The sequence below is a fragment of the Rutidosis leptorrhynchoides genome, chromosome 4, assembly GCF_046630445.1.
Source record: "Rutidosis leptorrhynchoides isolate AG116_Rl617_1_P2 chromosome 4, CSIRO_AGI_Rlap_v1, whole genome shotgun sequence".
In the NCBI taxonomy this organism is placed as follows: Eukaryota; Viridiplantae; Streptophyta; class Magnoliopsida; order Asterales; family Asteraceae; genus Rutidosis; species Rutidosis leptorrhynchoides.
The window spans coordinates 638,817,726-638,839,325 of record NC_092336.1 but is presented as its reverse complement, the minus strand read 5'-3'; positions in this window follow the sequence as shown (position 1 = coordinate 638,839,325).

Here is a 21,600-nt window from a genome sequence, read left to right as displayed (position 1 = left end):
TTCACATATCCGTAGAATTTGCAACGCAAGGTTTCGAAGAAGAAACAACAACTACTACTTCCAACTAAATTTCGGGATGAAATTTCTTTTAAGGTGTAGGTAATGTAACATCCCGCGTTTTTTCGTTAAATTTATTTTTAACACTATCTTTTTTTTAATAATATCTTTCGTTATTTATATTCGTAGATTCCGTTGACAAACGTTCATAATATTCTCATTATTTAATTATAACATCACTCGTTTACTTGAGCGTTTTTAAAATATTCGTTTGGTTAATTCCCGCACCCGCTTTGAAACTTGAGGGACCAAAGTTGCAAGGGGGCCTAACTAGTTGACTAGGTCAACTAGTCAAACCCCACCATCACCACTCATTCACTCTTCACCTCCCACTTCTCTTTTCTCTCTAGCAACAAGATCCTATTTTCATCTTCATCAAGGAATCATCATCTAAACCCGAATCAAGAAGCAAACATCAAAACAAATTACATTTTCGTGATCCTCTTTTCATCCTCTATATTTTGGTACCAATTTCATCTCATTTGGGTAACATTTCTAAAACTCTAGATTTCTCTAAATTCATTTTATATACTTGAAATGGTGTTAGTTAGTGTCTATGGCTCGTGTATAACATGAATATATGATTTGTTTGCTCGATTTGTTGTTTTGAGTCACTAGTTTGAACATTTGAAAATGGGTTTGCTTAATCTTTGATTTTGGATGAGTTAATGTTGTTAAATTGTTAAAGTTCATGTTTTAATTGTGTTACTAGTATCACTAGCTTCGTTTTGATGCGTAGGTTGATTAAGAAAACTTCAAAAACATGAATATTGATTTTTGTGGATTTTGGTTAGGGTTTGATAGACTTAAAACGAGCTTTTGATGTTTTGAATGCCATGAAATGTTATTAGTAAGTGTTTAGTTGTAATGTATGTTTCATTACCTTCAAAACGGCATATCATATGTGTGAATTGGATTCCCGAAACTTAAGATGCATTTGATGAACTTGAAACTTTGAAAATAACCCTATAATGATCACTTGACGAGATTTCGGTTTTTGTAATTGATGTTTTTTCTTGGTGAAAAGTAGTTAGTTGAATTCCTTGTCAAAAGAGCTTTCCACCGATATAAGATACGCATTCTAAGTGTTTACGGTTTGTATTTTGTGCTACAAAGAATTTTGGATCAAGACTTGAACTTTTGAAATAGCCCAGGTACCAGGCCACGCCTAATGTCGCGGCGCGGCCCTCCTATGTCACGGCACGGCAATGGCCGTGTTTGGGGATTGTTCAACTTTGCACTTTTTCGTTTAATTCCAACTATGCTACGCACCTCGGATTAACATGTAACTTGGCCAACATGCTCAAATATGACTTCTAAGCATAGAAAAATAGTTCGGGACCCGACCCGAACGTGTTGACTTTTTCGTTGACTTTGACTTGACTGAGTTTGACTTTTAGTTAAACTTAACCAAACATTTATGCAATCGTTCTAATCTTCTTTTATACTTGATTCTTGCATGAAACTTGACAACGTGATTCACATGCTACATTTAATCGAGTCGTAACGAGCCATAGGACTAATTGAACACATTTCGCCCGACCTTGTGTCATAACTGGTTAATTGATACAACTTACTTGTTTAGGTCAAGGCTAAGCAACTTTCATGCACACGTTTACTTTGTGAAGTACTTTTATACTCGTGCACTCGAGGTGAGATCATAGTCCCATCTTTCAACAACTTTTATACTTTAAATCATGGGATGAGAAACATATACGGTTTTATACTACATACTTTTACACTTTGAACACAAGTACGGAAACGAACATTCCACGTACGGGTTTGAACAAAAAGCCTCAATTCAATTATCATTAGTTACACTTGCAGGGTGTAAACGTGAACTTATAATATGTGATCACATGGGCTTGACGAGCCTCATTCGGACGGTTCGCTACCGTTAGCGGATGAAATATATTTTCGGGTCTAGTGTATGTTCTAACACTACGCAAAGGGTGCAAAACAGTTAAGTTTGATAATTGGGTGCCCGCGATACAAATAACAACTTTGGAATGCAAATGATTTTGATAATCATCTTATATTAAATCTTGTGGTTCAAATACAACGTTTACTAAAACACCTATGATTTCACCAACGTTTTTCATTGACAGTTTTCTATATGTTTCTCAGGTTCATACGTGGCTATTTGTTACATGCTTCTGCGTACACTCATACTTGCTTGGAGTCAAGCATACATACATACATACGCTAGTGATAGCACCTTCGGATTTAAACTTTTGTCTAGATACTTACGCTATTTATAGAAATCGTGATTTTCAACTAATTATGTCGCAAGTTATTTCATTTATACTTTATACTTTTGTAAACTTAAACTTGTCGTCGAACGGTTTTGTAAACTAAAATTTGCAAGTCTTATACATTTCAAATGAATGCGACATAATTTTGGTCAACGAGTCTCATATAGGGACTACGACCACGTAACGGGACGTAAGTTAGCGGCGCCGTCAATGACGATTTTGTCGGGTCGCTACAGATGACATCCCCGTCCGAGCTAGAGCGCTAGCCTTTTAACGGACGCGTGTTATTTGAGTTTAGGACACGTTGGTTTGCGTGTATTAAAACGAATAGGGTATTTATCATTATAACGTTAAAGCTTAGTTATCAGGGTGCTCTGTTACGTAGAATCTATTGACAAACTTTTGATAAACGTTTCTGGATGAAACAACTGAAATCTTGTGATCCACTTTTATATACAGATTATGCGAAACACTAAAACTATGAACTCACCAACCTTTGTGTTGACACTTGTTAGTATGTTTATTCTCAGGTTTCCTAGAAGTCTTCCGCTGTTTGCTTATATGTTAGAAAAGCTATGTGCATGGAGTCGTACATGGCATATTTTTTAAGGAAATGTTGCATTCACCAAATCATCATCATGTATCTTATTTTGACTGCATTGTCAATGGAAGTACTACTGTAAACTATTATTTACAGTGATTGTCTATATGTAGAAATCATCAGATGTCGAAAACCTTTGATTTAAATATTCATTTATGGTGTGCCTTTTCAAAAGAATGCAATGTTTACAAAACGTATCATACAGAGGTCAAATACCTCGCAATAAAATCGATGAATGACGTGTTCGTCCATATGGATTTGGAGCGATCGTCACAATTATTGATTTTGGTGATGTTGGTTAGGGTTCGATAGAACTAAATGTGAACATTTGATGCATTGAATGCCATGAATTGTTGTTGGTAAGTGTTTAGTTGCATTGTATGCGTAATTATCTACGAAACGGCGTATCACATGTGTGCATTTAATTCCTGAATCATAATTGTGCATTTATGAAATTGAAGCATTATTGATAAGCATTGATTGATCATTTAATTTGGAAACTCGATATTTGCAAATGATGTTTTTGATTGATGAAACGTGTTTAGTTGTGTTCCTTGTCAAATTACCTTTCCAACGATATAAGATACGTGTCGTAAGAGTTTACGGTTTGTGTTTTGTGTTTAAATGAAATTTGGGTTGAGACTTGGAAAATTGAAACAGACTAGGCATCAGATCACGTTGATTGCCGCGGCGCGGCACTCTTTGGTCGCGGCGCGACATTTGCCTTGTTTGGCTTCTGACCTACTTTCTCAAATTTCAAAAAATGTTTGCTATGCTACGCACCTCCGATTCACATGTAACTTGTTCTAACATGCTTATATATGAATAAAAACCTCAGAAAAATAGTTCGGGACCCGACCCGAATGTGTTGACTTTTTCATTGACTTTGACCCGACCAAAGTTGATTTTTAATCAAACTTAACCAAATACTTATGCAATCATTCTAACATGCTTTTATACTTGTATTTTGCATAAAACATGACAATTTGATTCACATGCTATTATAATCGAGTCATAACGAGCCATAGGGCTAATTGCACACTTTGACTAACCGTGTTTACCGATATTGATACAACCTATTTGTTTAGGTCAAGACTAGCATTCGTTCTTGCACACGTTACTTTGCGAAGTACCTTATTTTACTTGTGCACTCAAGATGAGATCATAGTCCGACCTTTACTCTTTTAAACTTACATTTGGGATGAGAAAACATAAACGTTTCATTTTACAAAGTGAACACAAGTACAAAAACAAACATTCTACATACGAGTTAGAACAAAAATCCTGAATTCGATTATCATTAATTACACTTGCCGGGTGTAAGTGAGAACTTATGTTGTATGGCCATATGGGTTTGACAAACCCTCATTCGGACGGTTCGCTACCGTTATTCTGATGAAATGTGAAATGTCCCGTTCATATTGATTATAAACGTTCCATATTAATTGATTTCGTCGCGAGGTTTTGACCTCTATATGAGACGTTTTTCAAAGACTGCATTCATTTTTAAAACAGCCATAACCTTTATTTTATCGATAAAGGTTTAAAAAGCATTACGTAGATTATCAAATAATGATAATCTAAAATATACCGTTTACACACGACCATTACATAATGGTTTACAATAAGAATATATCAAAAATAAGTTTCTTGAATGCAGTTTTTACATAATATCATACAAGCATGGACTCCAAATCTTGTCCTTATTTTATTATGCAACAGCGGAATCTCTTAATAATCACCTGAGAATAAACATGCTTAAAACGTCAACAAAAATGTTGGTGAGTTATAGGTTTAACCTATATATTATCAAATCATAATAATAGACCACAAGATTTCATATTTCAATATACATCTCATACATAGAGATAAAAATCATTCATATGGTGAACACCTGGTAACCGACATTAACAAGATGCATATAAGAATATCTCCATCATTCCGGGACATCCATCGAACATGATATAAAAACTTGAAGTACTAAAGCATTCGCTACAACAGATGGGGTTTGTTGAGCCCAATAGATCTATCTTTAGGATTCGCGTCAATTAGTAGACTGGTTTACTAATTCTTAGGTTACCAAGTAAAAAGGGGCATATTCGGCTTCGATCGTTCAACCATAGAAAGTAGTTTCATGTACTTGTGTCTATTTTGTAAAACATTTAAAAAGCTGCATGTATTCTCATCCCAAAAATATTAGATTTTAAAAGTGGGACTATAACTCACCTTCACAGATTTACTTCGTCGGGAAGTAAGACTTGGCCACTGGTCGATTCACGAACCTATAACAAATATGTACATATATATCAAAGTATGTTCAAAATATATTTACAACATTTTTAATACGTTTTACTGTTTTAAGTTTATTAAGTCAGCTGTCCTCGTTAGTAACCTACAACTAGTTGTCCACAGTAAGATGTACAGAAATAAAGCAATATATAATATCTCGAATCAATCCACGACCTCGTGTATACAAGCCTCATGCTAGATCACAACTCAAAGTATATAATATTTTGGAATCAACCTCAACCCTGTATAGCTAACTCCAACATTACTGCATATAGAGTGTCTATGGTTGTTCCGAAATATATATATATATATATATATATATATATATATATATATATATATATATATATATATATATATATATATATATAGGTCGATATGATATGTCAAAAAATTGTATTCGTGTCTATAGTATCCCAAGATTACATAATATATTAGAATACATGTATAATACAATATAAGTTAGCTAGGATATAATTTGAATAGAATTGTTACAATATTTCCCGTAGCTACAACAATCAAAAAATATCCAATCTTGTTTTACCCATAACTTCTTCGTTTTAAATCCGTTTTGAGTGAATCAAATTGCTATGATTTCATATTGAACTCTATTTTATGAATCTAAACAGAAAAATATAGGTTTATAGTCCGAAATATAAGTTACAAGTCATTTTTGTAAGAGGTAGTCATTTTAGTCGAAAGAACGACGTCTTGATGACCATTTTCAAAAACATACTTCCACTTTGTGTTTAACCATGATTTTTGGATATAGTTTCATGTTCATAAGAAAAATCATTTTACCAGAAGAACAACTTTTAAATCAAAGTTTATCATAGTTTTTAATTATCAAACCCAAAACAGCCCGCGGTGTTACTACGACGGCGTATGTCCGGTTTTACGGTATTTTTCGTGTTTCCAGGTTTTAAATCATTAAGTTAGCATATCATATAGATATAGAACATGTATTTAGTTGATTTTAAAAGTCAAGTTAGAAGGATTAACTTTATTTGCGAACAAGTTTAGAATTAACTAAACTATGTTCTAGTGATTACAAGTTTAAATCTTCGAATAAGATAGTTTTATATGTAGAATCGAGTGATGTTATGAACATCATTACTACCTTAATTTTAGTAGGTAAACCTACTATAAATGAGAAAAATAGATCTAGCTTCAAAGGATCCTTGGATGGCTTGAAAGTTCTTGAAGCAGAATCATGACACGAAAACAAGTTCAAGTAAGATTTTCACTCGAAATAAGATTGTTATAGTTATAGAAATTGAATCAAAGTTTAAATATGAGTATTACCTTGTATTAGAAAGATATATTACTATAAATAAGAAAGATTTCTTGAGGTTGGATGATCACTTTACAAGATTGGAAGTAAGCTAGCAAACTTGGAAGTATTCTTGATTTTATGAAACTAGAACTTGTAGAATTTATGAAGAACACTTAGAACTTGAAGATAGAACTTGAGAGAGATCAATTAGATGAAGAAAATTGAAGAATGAAAGTGTTTGTAGGTGTTTTTGGTCGTTGGTATATGGATTAGATATAAATGATGTGTAATTTTGTTTACTTGTAAATAAGTCATGAATGATTACTAATATTTTTGTAATTTTATGAGATATTTCATGCTAGTTGCCAAATGATGGTTTCTACATGTGTTAGGTGACTCACATGGGCTGCTAAGAGCTTATCATTGGAGTGTATATACTAATAGTACATACATCTAAAAGATGTGTATTGTACGAGTACGAATACGGGTGCATACGAGTAGAATTGTTGATGAAACTGAAAGAGGATGTAATTGTAAGCATTTTTGTTAAGTATAAGTATTTTGATAAGTGTCTTGAAGTCTTTCAAAAGTGTAAGAATACATATTAAAACACTACATGTATATACATTTTAACTGAGTCGTTAAGTCATCGTTAGTCGTTACATGTAAATGTTGTTTTGAAACCTTTAGGTTAACGATCTTGTTAAATGTTGTTAACCCATTGTTAATTATATCTAAAGAGATGTTAAATTATTACATTATCATGATATTATGATATATTAATATATCTTAGTATGATATATATACAGTTAAATGTTGTTACAACGATAATCGTTACATATATGTCTCGTTTCGAAATCATTAAGTTAGTAGTCTTGTTTTTACATATGTTAATACACTTAATGACATGTTTACTTATAATTTATCATGATTAAACATAGTGTATCAATATCTTAATATGGTTCATATGTATTTAGTAAGACGTTGTTATAACGATAATCGTTATATATATCGTTTCGAGTTTCTTAATTTAATAAACTCAATTTTATGTATATAACTCATTGTTAAAATACCTAATTAGATACTTACTTATCATAATATCATGTTAACTATATATATAATCATATATATGTCATATATAATCATATATATGTCATCATATAGTTTTTACAAGTTTTAACGTTCGTGAATCACCGGTCAACTTTGGTGGTCAATTATCTATATGAAACCTATTTCAATTAATCAAGTCTTAACAAGTTTGATTGCTTAACATGTTGGAAACACTTATTCATGTAAACAATTTTATTTAATATATATAAACATGGAAAAGTTCGGGTCACTACAAAATGTATTTTCGAGAAACAGTGTATGTTCTAACACTATTGTAATGGGGTTCTATGGATGGAAAGTTAAGCCTTGATAATTGGGTGCTCGTGATAACAATTTTAGAATGGTTTACTATTATTTCAATGAGATAAATCTTGTGGTTCATTTGTACTTACTTACTTAAACCTATGATTTCACCAACGTTTTTATTGACAGATTTCTATGTTTTTCTCAGGTCCTTGAACGTTTTATGATACATGCTTCCGCTCATTACTTTTGATACTTGCTTGGATGTCGAGTATACATGCATACGTGGAGCGTCTTTTGACTTAACTTAATTTGTGTTGCATAGGTTTCAATTGTACTTATAACATTGTAACATGTTTGGTCATCTTACCTACTTTGTAAACCTTAAAACATCTTTATAATTGAAATGAATGCGACATTTTTTGGTCAAACGTTGTTTTAAAGACTTATGACCACGTGACGGGACCTAAGTAGACGGCGTCGTCAATGACGATTTTGTCGGGTCACTACAGATGGTATCAGAGCGTTGGTTGTAGGGATTTAGAGTTCATTGGTATCAACCCCGAGTCATAGGGCACATTAGTGAGTCTAGACTACAACTGGCATATAGACTTGAAGTAGGAATTACTTGACTACTTGTGCATTTTTTTTACTCGAACGTTTCTACTCATATCTACTCTTTTTTCATCTTAATCTCACGTTGTTTAATTGATTGATACGTTACCTTGACTATATGAATTAATGTCGAATGCACATATGAATCAGGGTAATATAATTTCCGGGATTATATTACGGTGACTCATATGAACGTTCCGACATTATGACATGAAGAATTTAAGGCGAGTCAAGGAAGATTTTCTCTCTATCCTCATTCCATATCATGATTAGTATTATTGAAAATACTAATCAATAGTATTCTTGTGTTTTGAAGGAACAATGCCTCCTCGCCGTGTACCACGCCACGAAACACCCGAACAATCTCTACAACGAATGATAGCCACCGCCGTGGATGCGGCCATGGCCGGTCACTCATCCAACAACAACAACAACAATAACAACAACCACAACAACAACAACAATGGAGCCGGAAATTCAAACGAGGGATGCTCCTATAAAGCTTTCATGGGGTGCAAACCTCACACTTTCGATGGAACCGGAGGACCGGTTACTCTCACTCGATGGTTCGAACAAACGGAGGCTGTTTTTAGCATAAGCGGTTGTCGGAACCAAGATAAGGTCAAATACTCCACTCACACTTTTGCCGGTGTTGCCCTCACATGGTGGAACACCTATGTATAATCGGTGGGTACCGATGAAGCTCACGCCCTCTCTTGGGCCGATTTAAGGGAAAAGATGATCGTCGAATATTTCCCTCGTAAAGAAACCCGAAGGATCGAACAAGAGCTAAGAACTTTGAAAGCGGTCGGAAACGATCTCAAGGCCTATAATCAACGGTTTTCCGAACTAGCCTTGATGTACCCAAACCTTGTGAACCCCAAATCCTTAAGGGTTGAACTTTACATGGATGGTCTTCCAAAGAGCATCAAAGTCGGAGTCATGTCATCCAAACCCACTAATCATCAAGAAGCTTTGAACATGGCCCGCAAATTGATAGAGATGGTGGACGAAATTGTAGTGCCGGCACCTAAAGCCGAGGATAAGTCGGGTAACAACAAAATAAAATGGGAAGCCCCCCAATCAAGCAATAACAACTTTGCCAAGAAGCTTTTCGCCTCCGACGGCAAGAAGGGTTATGCCGGAAACCTACCTCTTTGCAACAAATGCAACAAGCATCACTTTGGTGAATGTGGCAAGCTAATTTGCTATCGGTGCCAAGGAGTTGGTCATAGGGGGAACGAATGTAAAAGTGCCGCTCCTGTCGCTCGAAAGGGGCCCAACGCACCAAAGACGGTCACTTGTTACGAATGTAGGCAAACGGGTCATTATAGAAATGCATGCCCAAATAAGAAAGATAACCCCAATACGCACGGTCGAGCTTTCAACATTAACACCGAGGAAGCCCGAGATGACAATGAACTAGTCACGGGTACGTTTCTTCTCAACAATTCTTATGTTTCTTGTTTATTCGATTCGGGTGCCGATAAGAGTTTTATATCCAAGACTTTGACTCATTCTTTTAGCACTCCACCACTTCCACTAGACACCGCTTATACCATTGAAGTGGACAACGGGAAACTATTGAGTGCCGACACATATTACCGGGGGTGTACGTTAAACATTTTGGGTAATGAGTTTGAAATTGACTTGATACCCATGGAACTAGGAAGCTTCGATGTAATAATCGGTATGAATTGGTTAGCCAAAACAAAATCTCACATCCTTTGTAATCTTAACGCAATCCGAATTCCTAATGGTGAACCCTTGATTGTTTATGGCGATAAGAGTTGCTCCGGACTCAACCTCGTTTCGTGCCTTAAAGTTAGAAAACTACTCCGTAAGAGTTGTTTTTCGATCCTTGCCCATGTTAAGAAAGTCGAGTCCGATGAGAAGCATATCAATGATGTGCCAATTGTTAGTGACTTTTTCGATGTATTTCCCGACGAATTGCCGGGTCTTTCACCTCATCGGCCGGTTGAATTCCAAATCAATCTTATTTCGGGAGCCGCACCCGTAGCACATGCGCCGTATAGACTTGCTCTATCTGAAATGCAAGAATTGCAAAGTCAAATTCAAGAACTACTTGACTGTGGTTTCATCCAACCTAGCCATTCACCATGGGGCGCTCCGATTTTGTTTGTTAAAAAGAAAGATGGATCCCTACGAATGTGCATCGATTATCGTGAACTAAATAAATTGACGGTTAAGAACCGATATCCTCTTCCTCGCATCGATGACCTCTTTGATCAACTACAAGGATCTCGTGTATATTCGAAAATCGATCTCCGCTCGGGTTATCATCAATTAAGGGTTAAGGGGGAAGATGTCTCCAAAACCACTTTCCGGACTCGTTATGGTAGTTATGAATTTCTTGTAATGCCATTTGGTCTCACTAACGCACCGGCGGTGTTCATGGACCTCATGAATCGCGTGTGCAAACCATACCTCGACAAATTCGTTATCGTATTCATCGATGATATTTTGGTCTATTCTAAAAGCGAAGAAGAACACGAACAACATCTCCGACTTGTGCTTGAACTCTTGATACAAGAACGACTCTATGCCAAATTCTCCAAGTGTGAATTTTGGTTGAAGGAAGTTCAATTTCTTGGTCATGTTGTAAGTGATTAAGGTATTAAAGTCGATCCAACGAAAATCGAAGCCACTAGTAAATGGGAGACTCCTACTCACATTCGTCAATTTTTGGGTCTCGCCGGATACTATCGTAGATTCATCGAAAACTTCTCCTTGGTTGCTCGTCCTCTAACCGTGTTAACTCACAAGGGAAAAAAATTCATTTGGGCGACTGAGCAAGAATCCGCGTTTCAAATCTTGAAGACAAAGCTAACCACCGCTCCTATCTTGTCACTTCCCGAAGGCAATGATGATTTTGTTGTATATTGCGATGCCTCGAAACATGGTTTTGGGTGCGTATTGATGCAATGAAAGAAGGTCATTGCTTATGCCTCTCGACAACTCAAAATTCATGAACGAAACTACACGACACATGATCTCGAACTCGGAGCCATTGTCTTCGCACTTAAAATGTGGAGACACTATCTTTATGGAACCAAGAGTACTATCTTCACCGATCACAAAAGCCTTCAACACATCTTTGATTAAAAGCAACTAAACATGAGACAACAACGGTGGATTGAAACTTTGAACGATTACGATTGTGAGCTTCGTTACCATCCGGGAAAGGCAAATGTAGTAGCCGATGCCTTAAGTCGAAAAGAAAGGGCGGTGCCTCTCCGTGTTCGAGCTTTAAACATCACCATTTACACGAACCTCAATAGTCAAATTCATGTAGCCCAAGACGAGGCTCTCAAGGATGAAAACATCTCTCTCGAACACTTGAACGTCCTCACCTCTCGATTCGAAGTTAAGGAGACCGGACTCCGATATTTCGCCGGAAGAATTTGGGTACCTAGTTATGGGGACCTACGAAGCCTTATTTTAGACGAAGCCCATAAGTCAAGATATTCAATTCACCCCGGTGCCAATAAGATGTATCATGACCTCAAAGAACAATATTGGTGGCCGAACATTAAAAGGGACGTTGTTACTTATGTTGGAAAATGCCTAACTTGCTCCAAAGTCAAAGCCGAACATCAAAGACCGTCCGGACTACTTCAACAACCCAAAATCCCGCAATGGAAGTGTAGTGACCCGAACTTTTCCATGTTTATATATATTAATTGAGATTGATATTTACATGATTAAATGTTTCCAACATGTTAAGCAATCAAACTTGTTAAGACTTGATTAATTGAAATATGTTTCATATAGACAATTGACCACCCAAGTTGATCGGTGATTCACGAACGTTAAAACTTGTAAAAACTATATGATGACATATATATGGATATATATATATATATATATATAGTTAACATGATACTATGATAAGAAAACATATCATAAAGTATATTAACAATGAACTACATATGTAAAAACAAGACTACTAACTTAATGATTTTTAAACGAGACATATATGTAACGATTATCGTTGTAAAGACATTTAATGTATATATATCATATTAAGAGATATTCATACATGATAATATCATGATAATATAATAATTTAAAATCTCATTTGATATTATAAACATTGGGTTAACAACATTTAACAAGATCGTTAACCTAAAGGTTTCAAAACAACACTTACATGTAACGACTAACGATGACTTAACGACTCAGTTAAAATGTATATACATGTAGTGTTTTAATATGTATTTATACACTTTTGAAAGACTTCAATACACTTATCAAAATACTTATACTTAACAAAAATGCTTATAATTACATCCTCGTTCAGTTTCATCAACAATTCTACTCGTATGCACCCGTATTCGTACTCGTACAATACACAGCTTTTAGATGTATGTACTATTGGTATATACACTTCAATGATCAGCTCTTAGCAGCCCATGTGAGTCACCTAACACATGTGGGAACCATCATTTGGCAACTAGCATGAAATATCTCATAAGATTACAAAAATATGAGTAATCATTCATGACTTATTTACATGAAAACAAAATTACATATCCTTTATATCTAATCCATACACCAACGACCAAAAACACCTACAAACACTTTCATTCTTCAATTTTCTTCATCTAATTGAACTCTCTCAAGTTCTATCTTCAAGTTCTAAGTGTTCTTCATAAATTCCAAAAGTTCTAGTTTCATAAAATCAAGAATACTTTCAAGTTTGCTAGCTCACTTCCAATCTTGTAAGGTGATCATCCAACCTCAAGAAATCTTTGTTTCTTACAGTAGGTTATCATTCTAATACAAGGTAATAATCATATTCAAACTTTGGTTCAATTTCTATAACGATAACAATCTTATTTCAAGTGATGATCTTACTTGAACTTGTTTTCGTGTCATGATTTTGCTTCAAGAACTTTGAGCCATCCAAGGATCCATTGAAGCTAGATCCATTTTTCTCTTTTCCAGTAGGTTCATCCAAGGAACTTAAGGTAGTAATGATGTTCATAACATCATTCGATTCATACATATAAAGCTATCTTATTCGAAGGTTTAAACTTGTAATCACTAGAACATAGTTTAGTTAATTCTAAACTTGTTCGCAAACAAAAGTTAATCCTTCTAATTTGACTTTTAAAATCAACTAAACACATGTTCTATATCTATATGATATGCTAACTTAATGATTTAAAACCTGGAAACACGAAAAACACCGTAAAACCGGATTTACGCCGTCGTAGTAACACCGCGGGCTGTTTTGGGTTAGTTAATTAAAAACTATGATAAACTTTGATTTAAAAGTTGTTATTCTGAGAAAATGATTTTTATTATGAACATGAAACTATATCCAAAAATTATGGTTAAACTCAAAGTGGAAGTATGTTTTCTAAAATGGTCATCTAGACGTCGTTCTTTCGACTGAAATGACTACCTTTACAAAAACGACTTGTAACTTATTTTTCCGACTAGAAACCTATACTTTTTTTGTTTAGATTCATAAAATAGAGTTCAATTTGAAACCATAGCAATTTGATTCACTCAAAACGGATTTAAAATGAAGAAGTTATGGGTAAAACAAGATTGGATAATTTTTCTCATTTTAGCTACGTGAAAATTGGTAACAAATCTATTCCAACCATAACTTAATCAACTTGTATTATATATTATGTAATCTTGAGATACCATAGACACGTATACAATGTTTCGACCTATCATGTCGACACATCTATATATATTTCGGAACAACCATAGACACTCTATATGTGAATGTTGGAGTTAGCTATACAGGGTTGAGGTTGATTCCAAAATATATATAGTTTGAGTTGTGATCAATACTGAGATACGTATACACTGGGTCGTGGATTGATTCAAGATAATATTTATCGATTTATTTCTGTACATCTAACTGTGGACAACTAGTTATAGGTTACTAACGAGGACAGCTGACTTAATAAACTTAAAACATCAAAATATATTAAAAGTGTTGTAAATATATTTTGAACATACTTTAATATATATGTATATATTGTTATAGGTTCGTGAATCAACAGTGGCCAAGTCTTACTTCCCGACGAAGTAAAAATCTGTGAAAGTGAGTTATAGTCCCACTTTTAAAATCTAATATTTTTGGGATGAGAATACATGCAGGTTTTATAAATGATTTACAAAATAGACACAAGTACGTGAAACTACATTCTATGGTTGAATTATCGAAATCGAATATGCCCCTTTTTATTAAGTCTGGTAATCTAAGAATTAGGGAACAGACACCCTAATTGACGCGAATCCTAAAGATAGATCTATTGGGCCTAACAAACCCCATCCAAAGTACCGGATGCTTTAGTACTTCGAAATTTATATCATATCCGAAGGGTGTCCCGGAATGATGGGGATATTCTTATATATGCATCTTGTTATTGTCGGTTACCAGGTGTTCACCATATGAATGATTTTTATCTCTATGTATGGGATGTGTATTGAAATATGAAATCTTGTGGTCTATTGTTACGATTTGATATATATAGGTTAAACCTATAACTCACCAACATTTTTGTTGACGTTTAAAGCATGTTTATTCTCAGGTGAATATTAAGAGCTTCCGCTGTTGCATACTAAAATAAGGACAAGATTTGGAGTCCATGTTTGTATGATATTGTGTAAAAACTGCATTCAAGAAACTAATTTCGATGTAACATATTTGTATTGTAAACCATTATGTAATGGTCGTGTGTAAACAGGATATTTTAGATTATCATTATTTGATAATCTACGTAAAGCTTTTTAAATCTTTATTTATGAAATAAAGGTTATGGTTTGTTTTAAAAATGAATGCAGTCTTTGAAAAACGTCTCATATAGAGGTCAAAACCTCGCAACGAAATCAATTAATATGGAACGTTTTTAATCAATAAGAACGGGACATTTCAGTTGGTATCCGAGCGTTGGTCTTAGAGAACCAGAAAATTTGCATTAGTGTGTCTTATCGAGTTTGTTAGGATGCATTAGTGAGTCTGGACTTCGACCGTGTTTTCTTTAAAAATGATTGCTTAACATTTTTGTTGGAAACTATATATTTTTAACATATGAATATTATGTGATATATTAATCTCTTAACGTGTTTGATATTATGTGATAGATGTCTACCTCTAGAACAAGTCCCATTGACTCACCTAATAATAATGAAGAGTCAAATGTAAATTGGAATGATTTGTGGACTGATTCACAAGTTCCCGAAGAGGAACCGGAAGAAGAGTCGGAACCGGAAGAAGAATCGGAACCGGAAGAAGAATCGGAACCGGATGAAGAAATAGAACCGGTGGGGGAAATAATAAAACGGTTAAGTAAAAGAAAATCCTCAACCAACCGACCAAAGTTAATTATGGTCAATGGTGTTTCCGCCAAGGAAGCAAAATATTGGGAGGATTACCAATTCTCCGATGAATCTGATTCCGACGAGAATTCCGATGATGTTATAGAAATTACCCCAACTGAATTTAAAAAGGCAAAAGAAAATAATAAGGGAATGGGCATAAAAATAGAGAAATCTAATTCCAACCCCGATGAACTTTATATGTATCGTCAACCCCCGAAGTCTTTAAGTTGTAACAATGACCCGGGAACCTCTAAACCACCAGGTTTTTCTAAACCAATGTGGACAACGACGGCTCGTATTAGGGGAACATCATATATCCCTAGAAACTTGGCAAAACGAACCAAAACCGAAGAAGAAGAAACAAGCGAGTCGGAATAAGATAGTTGTATTCGTGTGGTGTAATATATGTAATATAGTGTTCTTATGCTTTATGATATATGTAAAAATTGCTTGTATTAATAAGTATTTTTTTTATGAAACTAACTCTTGTCTATTTTACAGTTTAAAAACACAAAATGGATAGACAACCCAATATTTTAAGAGACCTACCCGGAGACATGATTGATGAAATCTTGTCTAGAGTCGGCCAGAATTCTTCGGCACAACTATTTAAGGCGAGATCAGTTTGTAAGACATTCGAAGAACGTTCCAAGAATGTCTTGGTTTATAAGAGACTTCCGTTTGAAAGATGGGGGATATCACATTGGGAAACCCATAAGTTACGATGTGTTTACTTTGACGCATATATTGCGGGGAACCCAAATGCTATTTTACGCAACGGGTTAAGAAATTATTTTGACTCAATATATCCGAATATTGGACTTCGTGATTTAGAAAAAGCGGCTAACATGCAACATAAAGAAGCATGTTATGCTTACGGATTAGTAATGTTCGCTTCTCACCAAAGTGAGAACAAGAACATCGGGCTACAACTATTAAACAAAACGTTTCCACAAGTGACGGAGTCGGTAATTGGGGTAAGAAATGAGGTTTTTAGATTATTACGGGACTGTTGGACATTACGTAACCCTCGTCCCTTTGATGACGTTACAACACGCTGTCTTATCAACGGCCATAACGGTTATGTTGCACAAGACCAAGGATGGGAAGTAGTCCTAGTAAAACCAGAATGCATGACTTGTTTCTGGACGTATGAATTACGTGTCTTTATTGCCTTTGCCGAACGACTTGTGTACTAGCTAGAATTGTCTTCACAACTATCTTGTATCAAAGTTATTGTGTGCTATATTTCATGCTTTATGTAAAATAAGCGGTATTGTAAGTTTGTAAAATATTGTATAAAAGTTTGAACGCGAAATATTATTACAATCAGTTTTTCATATAGAATTGTAGTAGTTGAATTGTATATTAGCTACTAAGTATGAACTTAACGGGTAGGTACTACCCGAATTTAAACTTATAAAACGCTAATATGAAGAAAAAGCTTTTATAAATGAGTTCATATTATGCTACGAAATACTATTAACTACTCTTAATATTCTGTATGATTAACTTGTTCCATTTAACTATTTTGAAGGAAATGGCACCGACTACTCGACACACCGTGAATATGAATGAAGAGGAATTCCGTACTTTTCTAGCTTCAAACATAGCCGCAGTACAGGCTGCGCTACATACCAACAATAACCTTGGATCTAGCAGTACAGGAAATCGTGTAGGATGCACCTACAAAGAATTCACTGCCTGCAAACCTTTGGAATTTGATGGAACCGAAGGACCGATCGGATTGAAACGGTGGACCGAGAAGGTTGAATCGGTGTTTGCCATAAGTAAGTGTACTGAAGAGGACAAAGTGAAGTACGCTACGCATACCTTCACAGGTTCTGCGTTAACATGGTGGAATACCTATCTAGAGCAAGTGGGACAAGATGATGCGTACGCACTACCGTGGTCAGCATTCAAGCACTTGATGAACGAGAAGTACCGTCCCAGAACCGAGGTCAATAAGCTCAAGACAGAACTTAGAGGGTTACGAACCCAAGGATTTGATATTACCACGTACGAAAGACGATTCACAGAATTGTGCCTATTGTGTCCGGGAGCATTCGAAGATGAGGAAGAGAAGATCGACGCGTTTGTGAAAGGATTACCGGAAAGAATCCAAGAAGATATAAGTTCACACGAGCCCGCCTCCATACAACAGGCATGTAGAATGGCTCACAAACTAGTGAACCAGATTGAAGAAAGAATTAAAGAACAGACTGCTGAAGAGGCCAATGTGAAGCAAGTCAAAAGAAAGTGGGAGGAAAACGGTGATAAGAATCACCAATACAACAACAACAGCAATTACAACAATAATCGCAACAATTATCCCAACAATCGCAACATCAATCTCAACTACAACAAACGGCCCAACAACAACAACAACAACAACAACAACAGCAACTACAACAATCATCCCAATAACAATAATAACCGCAACAACAACGACAATCAGAAGCAGCTATGCCAAAGGTGTGAAAAGAATCACTCGGGGTTCTGCACCAAATTTTGCAACAAGTGTAAAAGAAATGGTCATAGCGTGGCGAAGTGTGAGGTCTACGGACCAGGGGTTAATAGAACGAAAGGAACAAATGGTGTCGGAACGAGTAATGGCGGAGCAAGTAGTGTCGGAGCAAGTTATGCCAATGTAGTTTGTTATAAATGTGGAAAACCAGGCCACATTATTAAAAATTGCCCGAACCAGGAGAACACGAATGGACAAGGCCGTGGAAGAGTTTTCAATATTAATGCGGTAGAGGCACAGGAAGACCCGGAGCTTGTTACGGGTACGTTTCTTATTGACAATAAATCTGCTTACGTTTTATTTGATTCGGGTGCGGATAGAAGCTATATGAGTAGAGATTTTTGTGCTAAATTAAGTTGTCCATTGACGCCTTTGGATAGTAAATTTTTACTCGAATTAGCAAATGGTAAATTAATTTCAGCAGATAATATATGTCGGAATCGAGAAATTAAACTGGTTAGTGAAACATTTAAGATTGATTTGATACCAGTAGAGTTAGGGAGTTTTGATGTGATAATCGGTATGGACTGGTTGAAAGAAGTGAAAGCGGAGATCGTTTGTTACAAAAATGCAATTCGCATTATACGAGAAAAAGGAAAACCCTTAATGGTGTACGGAGAAAAGGGCAACACGAAGCTACATCTTATTAGTAATTTGAAGGCACAAAAACTAATAAGAAAAGGTTGCTATGCTGTTCTAGCACACGTCGAGAAAGTACAAACTGAAGAAAAGAGCATCAATGATGTTCCCATTGCAAAAGAATTTCCCGATGTATTTCCGAAAGAATTACCGGGATTACCCCCACATCGATCCGTTGAATTTCAAATAGATCTTGTACCAGGAGCTGCACCAATAGCTCGTGCTCCTTACAGACTCGCACCCAGCGAGATGAAAGAACTGCAAAGCCAATTACAAGAACTTTTAGAGCGTGGTTTCATTCGACCAAGCACATCACCGTGGGGAGCTCCTGTTTTGTTTGTCAAGAAGAAAGATGGTACATTCAGGTTGTGTATCGACTACCGAGAGTTGAACAAACTTACCATCAAGAACCGCTACCCACTACCGAGAATCGACGACTTATTTGATCAACTACAAGGCTCGTCTGTTTATTCAAAGATTGACTTACGTTCCGGGTATCATCAAATGCGGGTGAAAGAAGATGATATTCCAAAGACTGCTTTCAGAACACGTTACGGTCATTACGAGTTTATGGTCATGCCGTTTGGTTTAACTAATGCACCAGCTGTGTTCATGGACCTTATGAACCGAGTGTGTGGACCATACCTTGACAAGTTTGTCATTGTTTTCATTGATGACATACTTATTTACTCAAAGAATGACCAAGAACACGGTGAACATTTGAGAAAGGTGTTAGAAGTATTGAGGAAGGAAGAATTGTACGCTAAGTTTTCAAAGTGTGCATTTTGGTTGGAAGAAGTTCAATTCCTCGGTCACATAGTGAACAAAGAAGGTATTAAGGTGGATCCGGCAAAGATAGAAACTGTTGAAAAGTGGGAAACCCCGAAAACTCCGAAACACATACGCCAGTTTTTAGGACTAGCTGGTTACTACAGAAGGTTCATCCAAGACTTTTCCAGAATAGCAAAACCCTTGACTGCATTAACGCATAAAGGGAAGAAATTTGAATGGAATGATGAACAAGAGAAAGCGTTTCAGTTATTGAAGAAAAAGCTAACTACGGCACCTATATTGTCATTGCCTGAAGGGAATGATGATTTTGTGATTTATTGTGATGCATCAAAGCAAGGTCTCGGTTGTGTATTAATGCAACGAACGAAGGTGATTGCTTATGCGTCTAGACAATTGAAGATTCACGAACAAAATTATACGACGCATGATTTGGAATTAGGCGCGGTTGTTTTTGCATTAAAGACTTGGAGGCACTACTTATATGGGGTCAAAAGTATTATATATACCGACCACAAAAGTCTTCAACACATATTTAATCAGAAACAACTGAATATGAGGCAGCGTAGGTGGATTGAATTATTGAATGATTACGACTTTGAGATTCGTTACCACCCGGGGAAGGCAAATGTGGTAGCCGATGCCTTGAGCAGGAAGGACAGAGAACCCATTCGAGTAAAATCTATGAATATAATGATTCATAATAACATTACTACTCAAATAAAGGAGGCGCAACAAGGAGTTTTAAAAGAGGGAAATTTAAAGGATGAAATACCCAAAGGATCGGAGAAGCATCTTAATATTCGGGAAGACGGAACCCGGTATAGGGCTGAAAGGATTTGGGTACCAAAATTTGGAGATATGAGAGAAATGGTACTTAGAGAAGCTCATAAAACCAGATACTCAATACATCCTGGAACGGGGAAGATGTACAAGGATCTCAAGAAACATTTTTGGTGGCCGGGTATGAAAGCCGATGTTGCTAAATACGTAGGAGAATGTTTGACGTGTTCGAAGGTCAAAGCTGAGCATCAGAAACCATCAGGTCTACTTCAACAACCCGAAATCCCGGAATGGAAATGGGAAAACATTACCATGGATTTCATCACTAAATTGCCAAGGACTGCAAGTGGTTTTGATACTATTTGGGTAATAGTTGATCGTCTCACCAAATCAGCACACTTCCTACCAATAAGAGAAGATGACAAGATGGAGAAGTTAGCACGACTGTATTTGAAGGAAGTCGTCTCCAGACATGGAATACCAATCTCTATTATCTCTGATAGGGATGGCAGATTTATTTCAAGATTCTGGCAGACATTACAGCAAGCATTAGGAACTCGTCTAGACATGAGTACTGCCTATCATCCACAAACTGATGGGCAGAGCGAAAGGACGATACAAACGCTTGAAGACATGCTACGAGCATGTGTTATTGATTTCGGAAACAGTTGGGATCGACATCTACCGTTAGCAGAATTTTCCTACAACAACAGCTACCATTCAAGCATTGAGATGGCGCCGTTTGAAGCACTTTATGGTAGAAAGTGCAGGTCTCCGATTTGTTGGAGTGAGGTGGGGGATAGACAGATTACGGGTCCGGAGATTATACAAGAAACTACCGAGAAGATCATCCAAATTCAACAACGGTTGAAAACCGCCCAAAGTCGACAAAAGAGCTACGCTGACATTAAAAGAAAAGATATAGAATTTGAAATTGGAGAGATGGTCATGCTTAAAGTTTCACCTTGGAAAGGCGTTGTTCGATTTGGTAAACGAGGGAAATTAAATCCAAGGTATATTGGACCATTCAAGATTATTGATC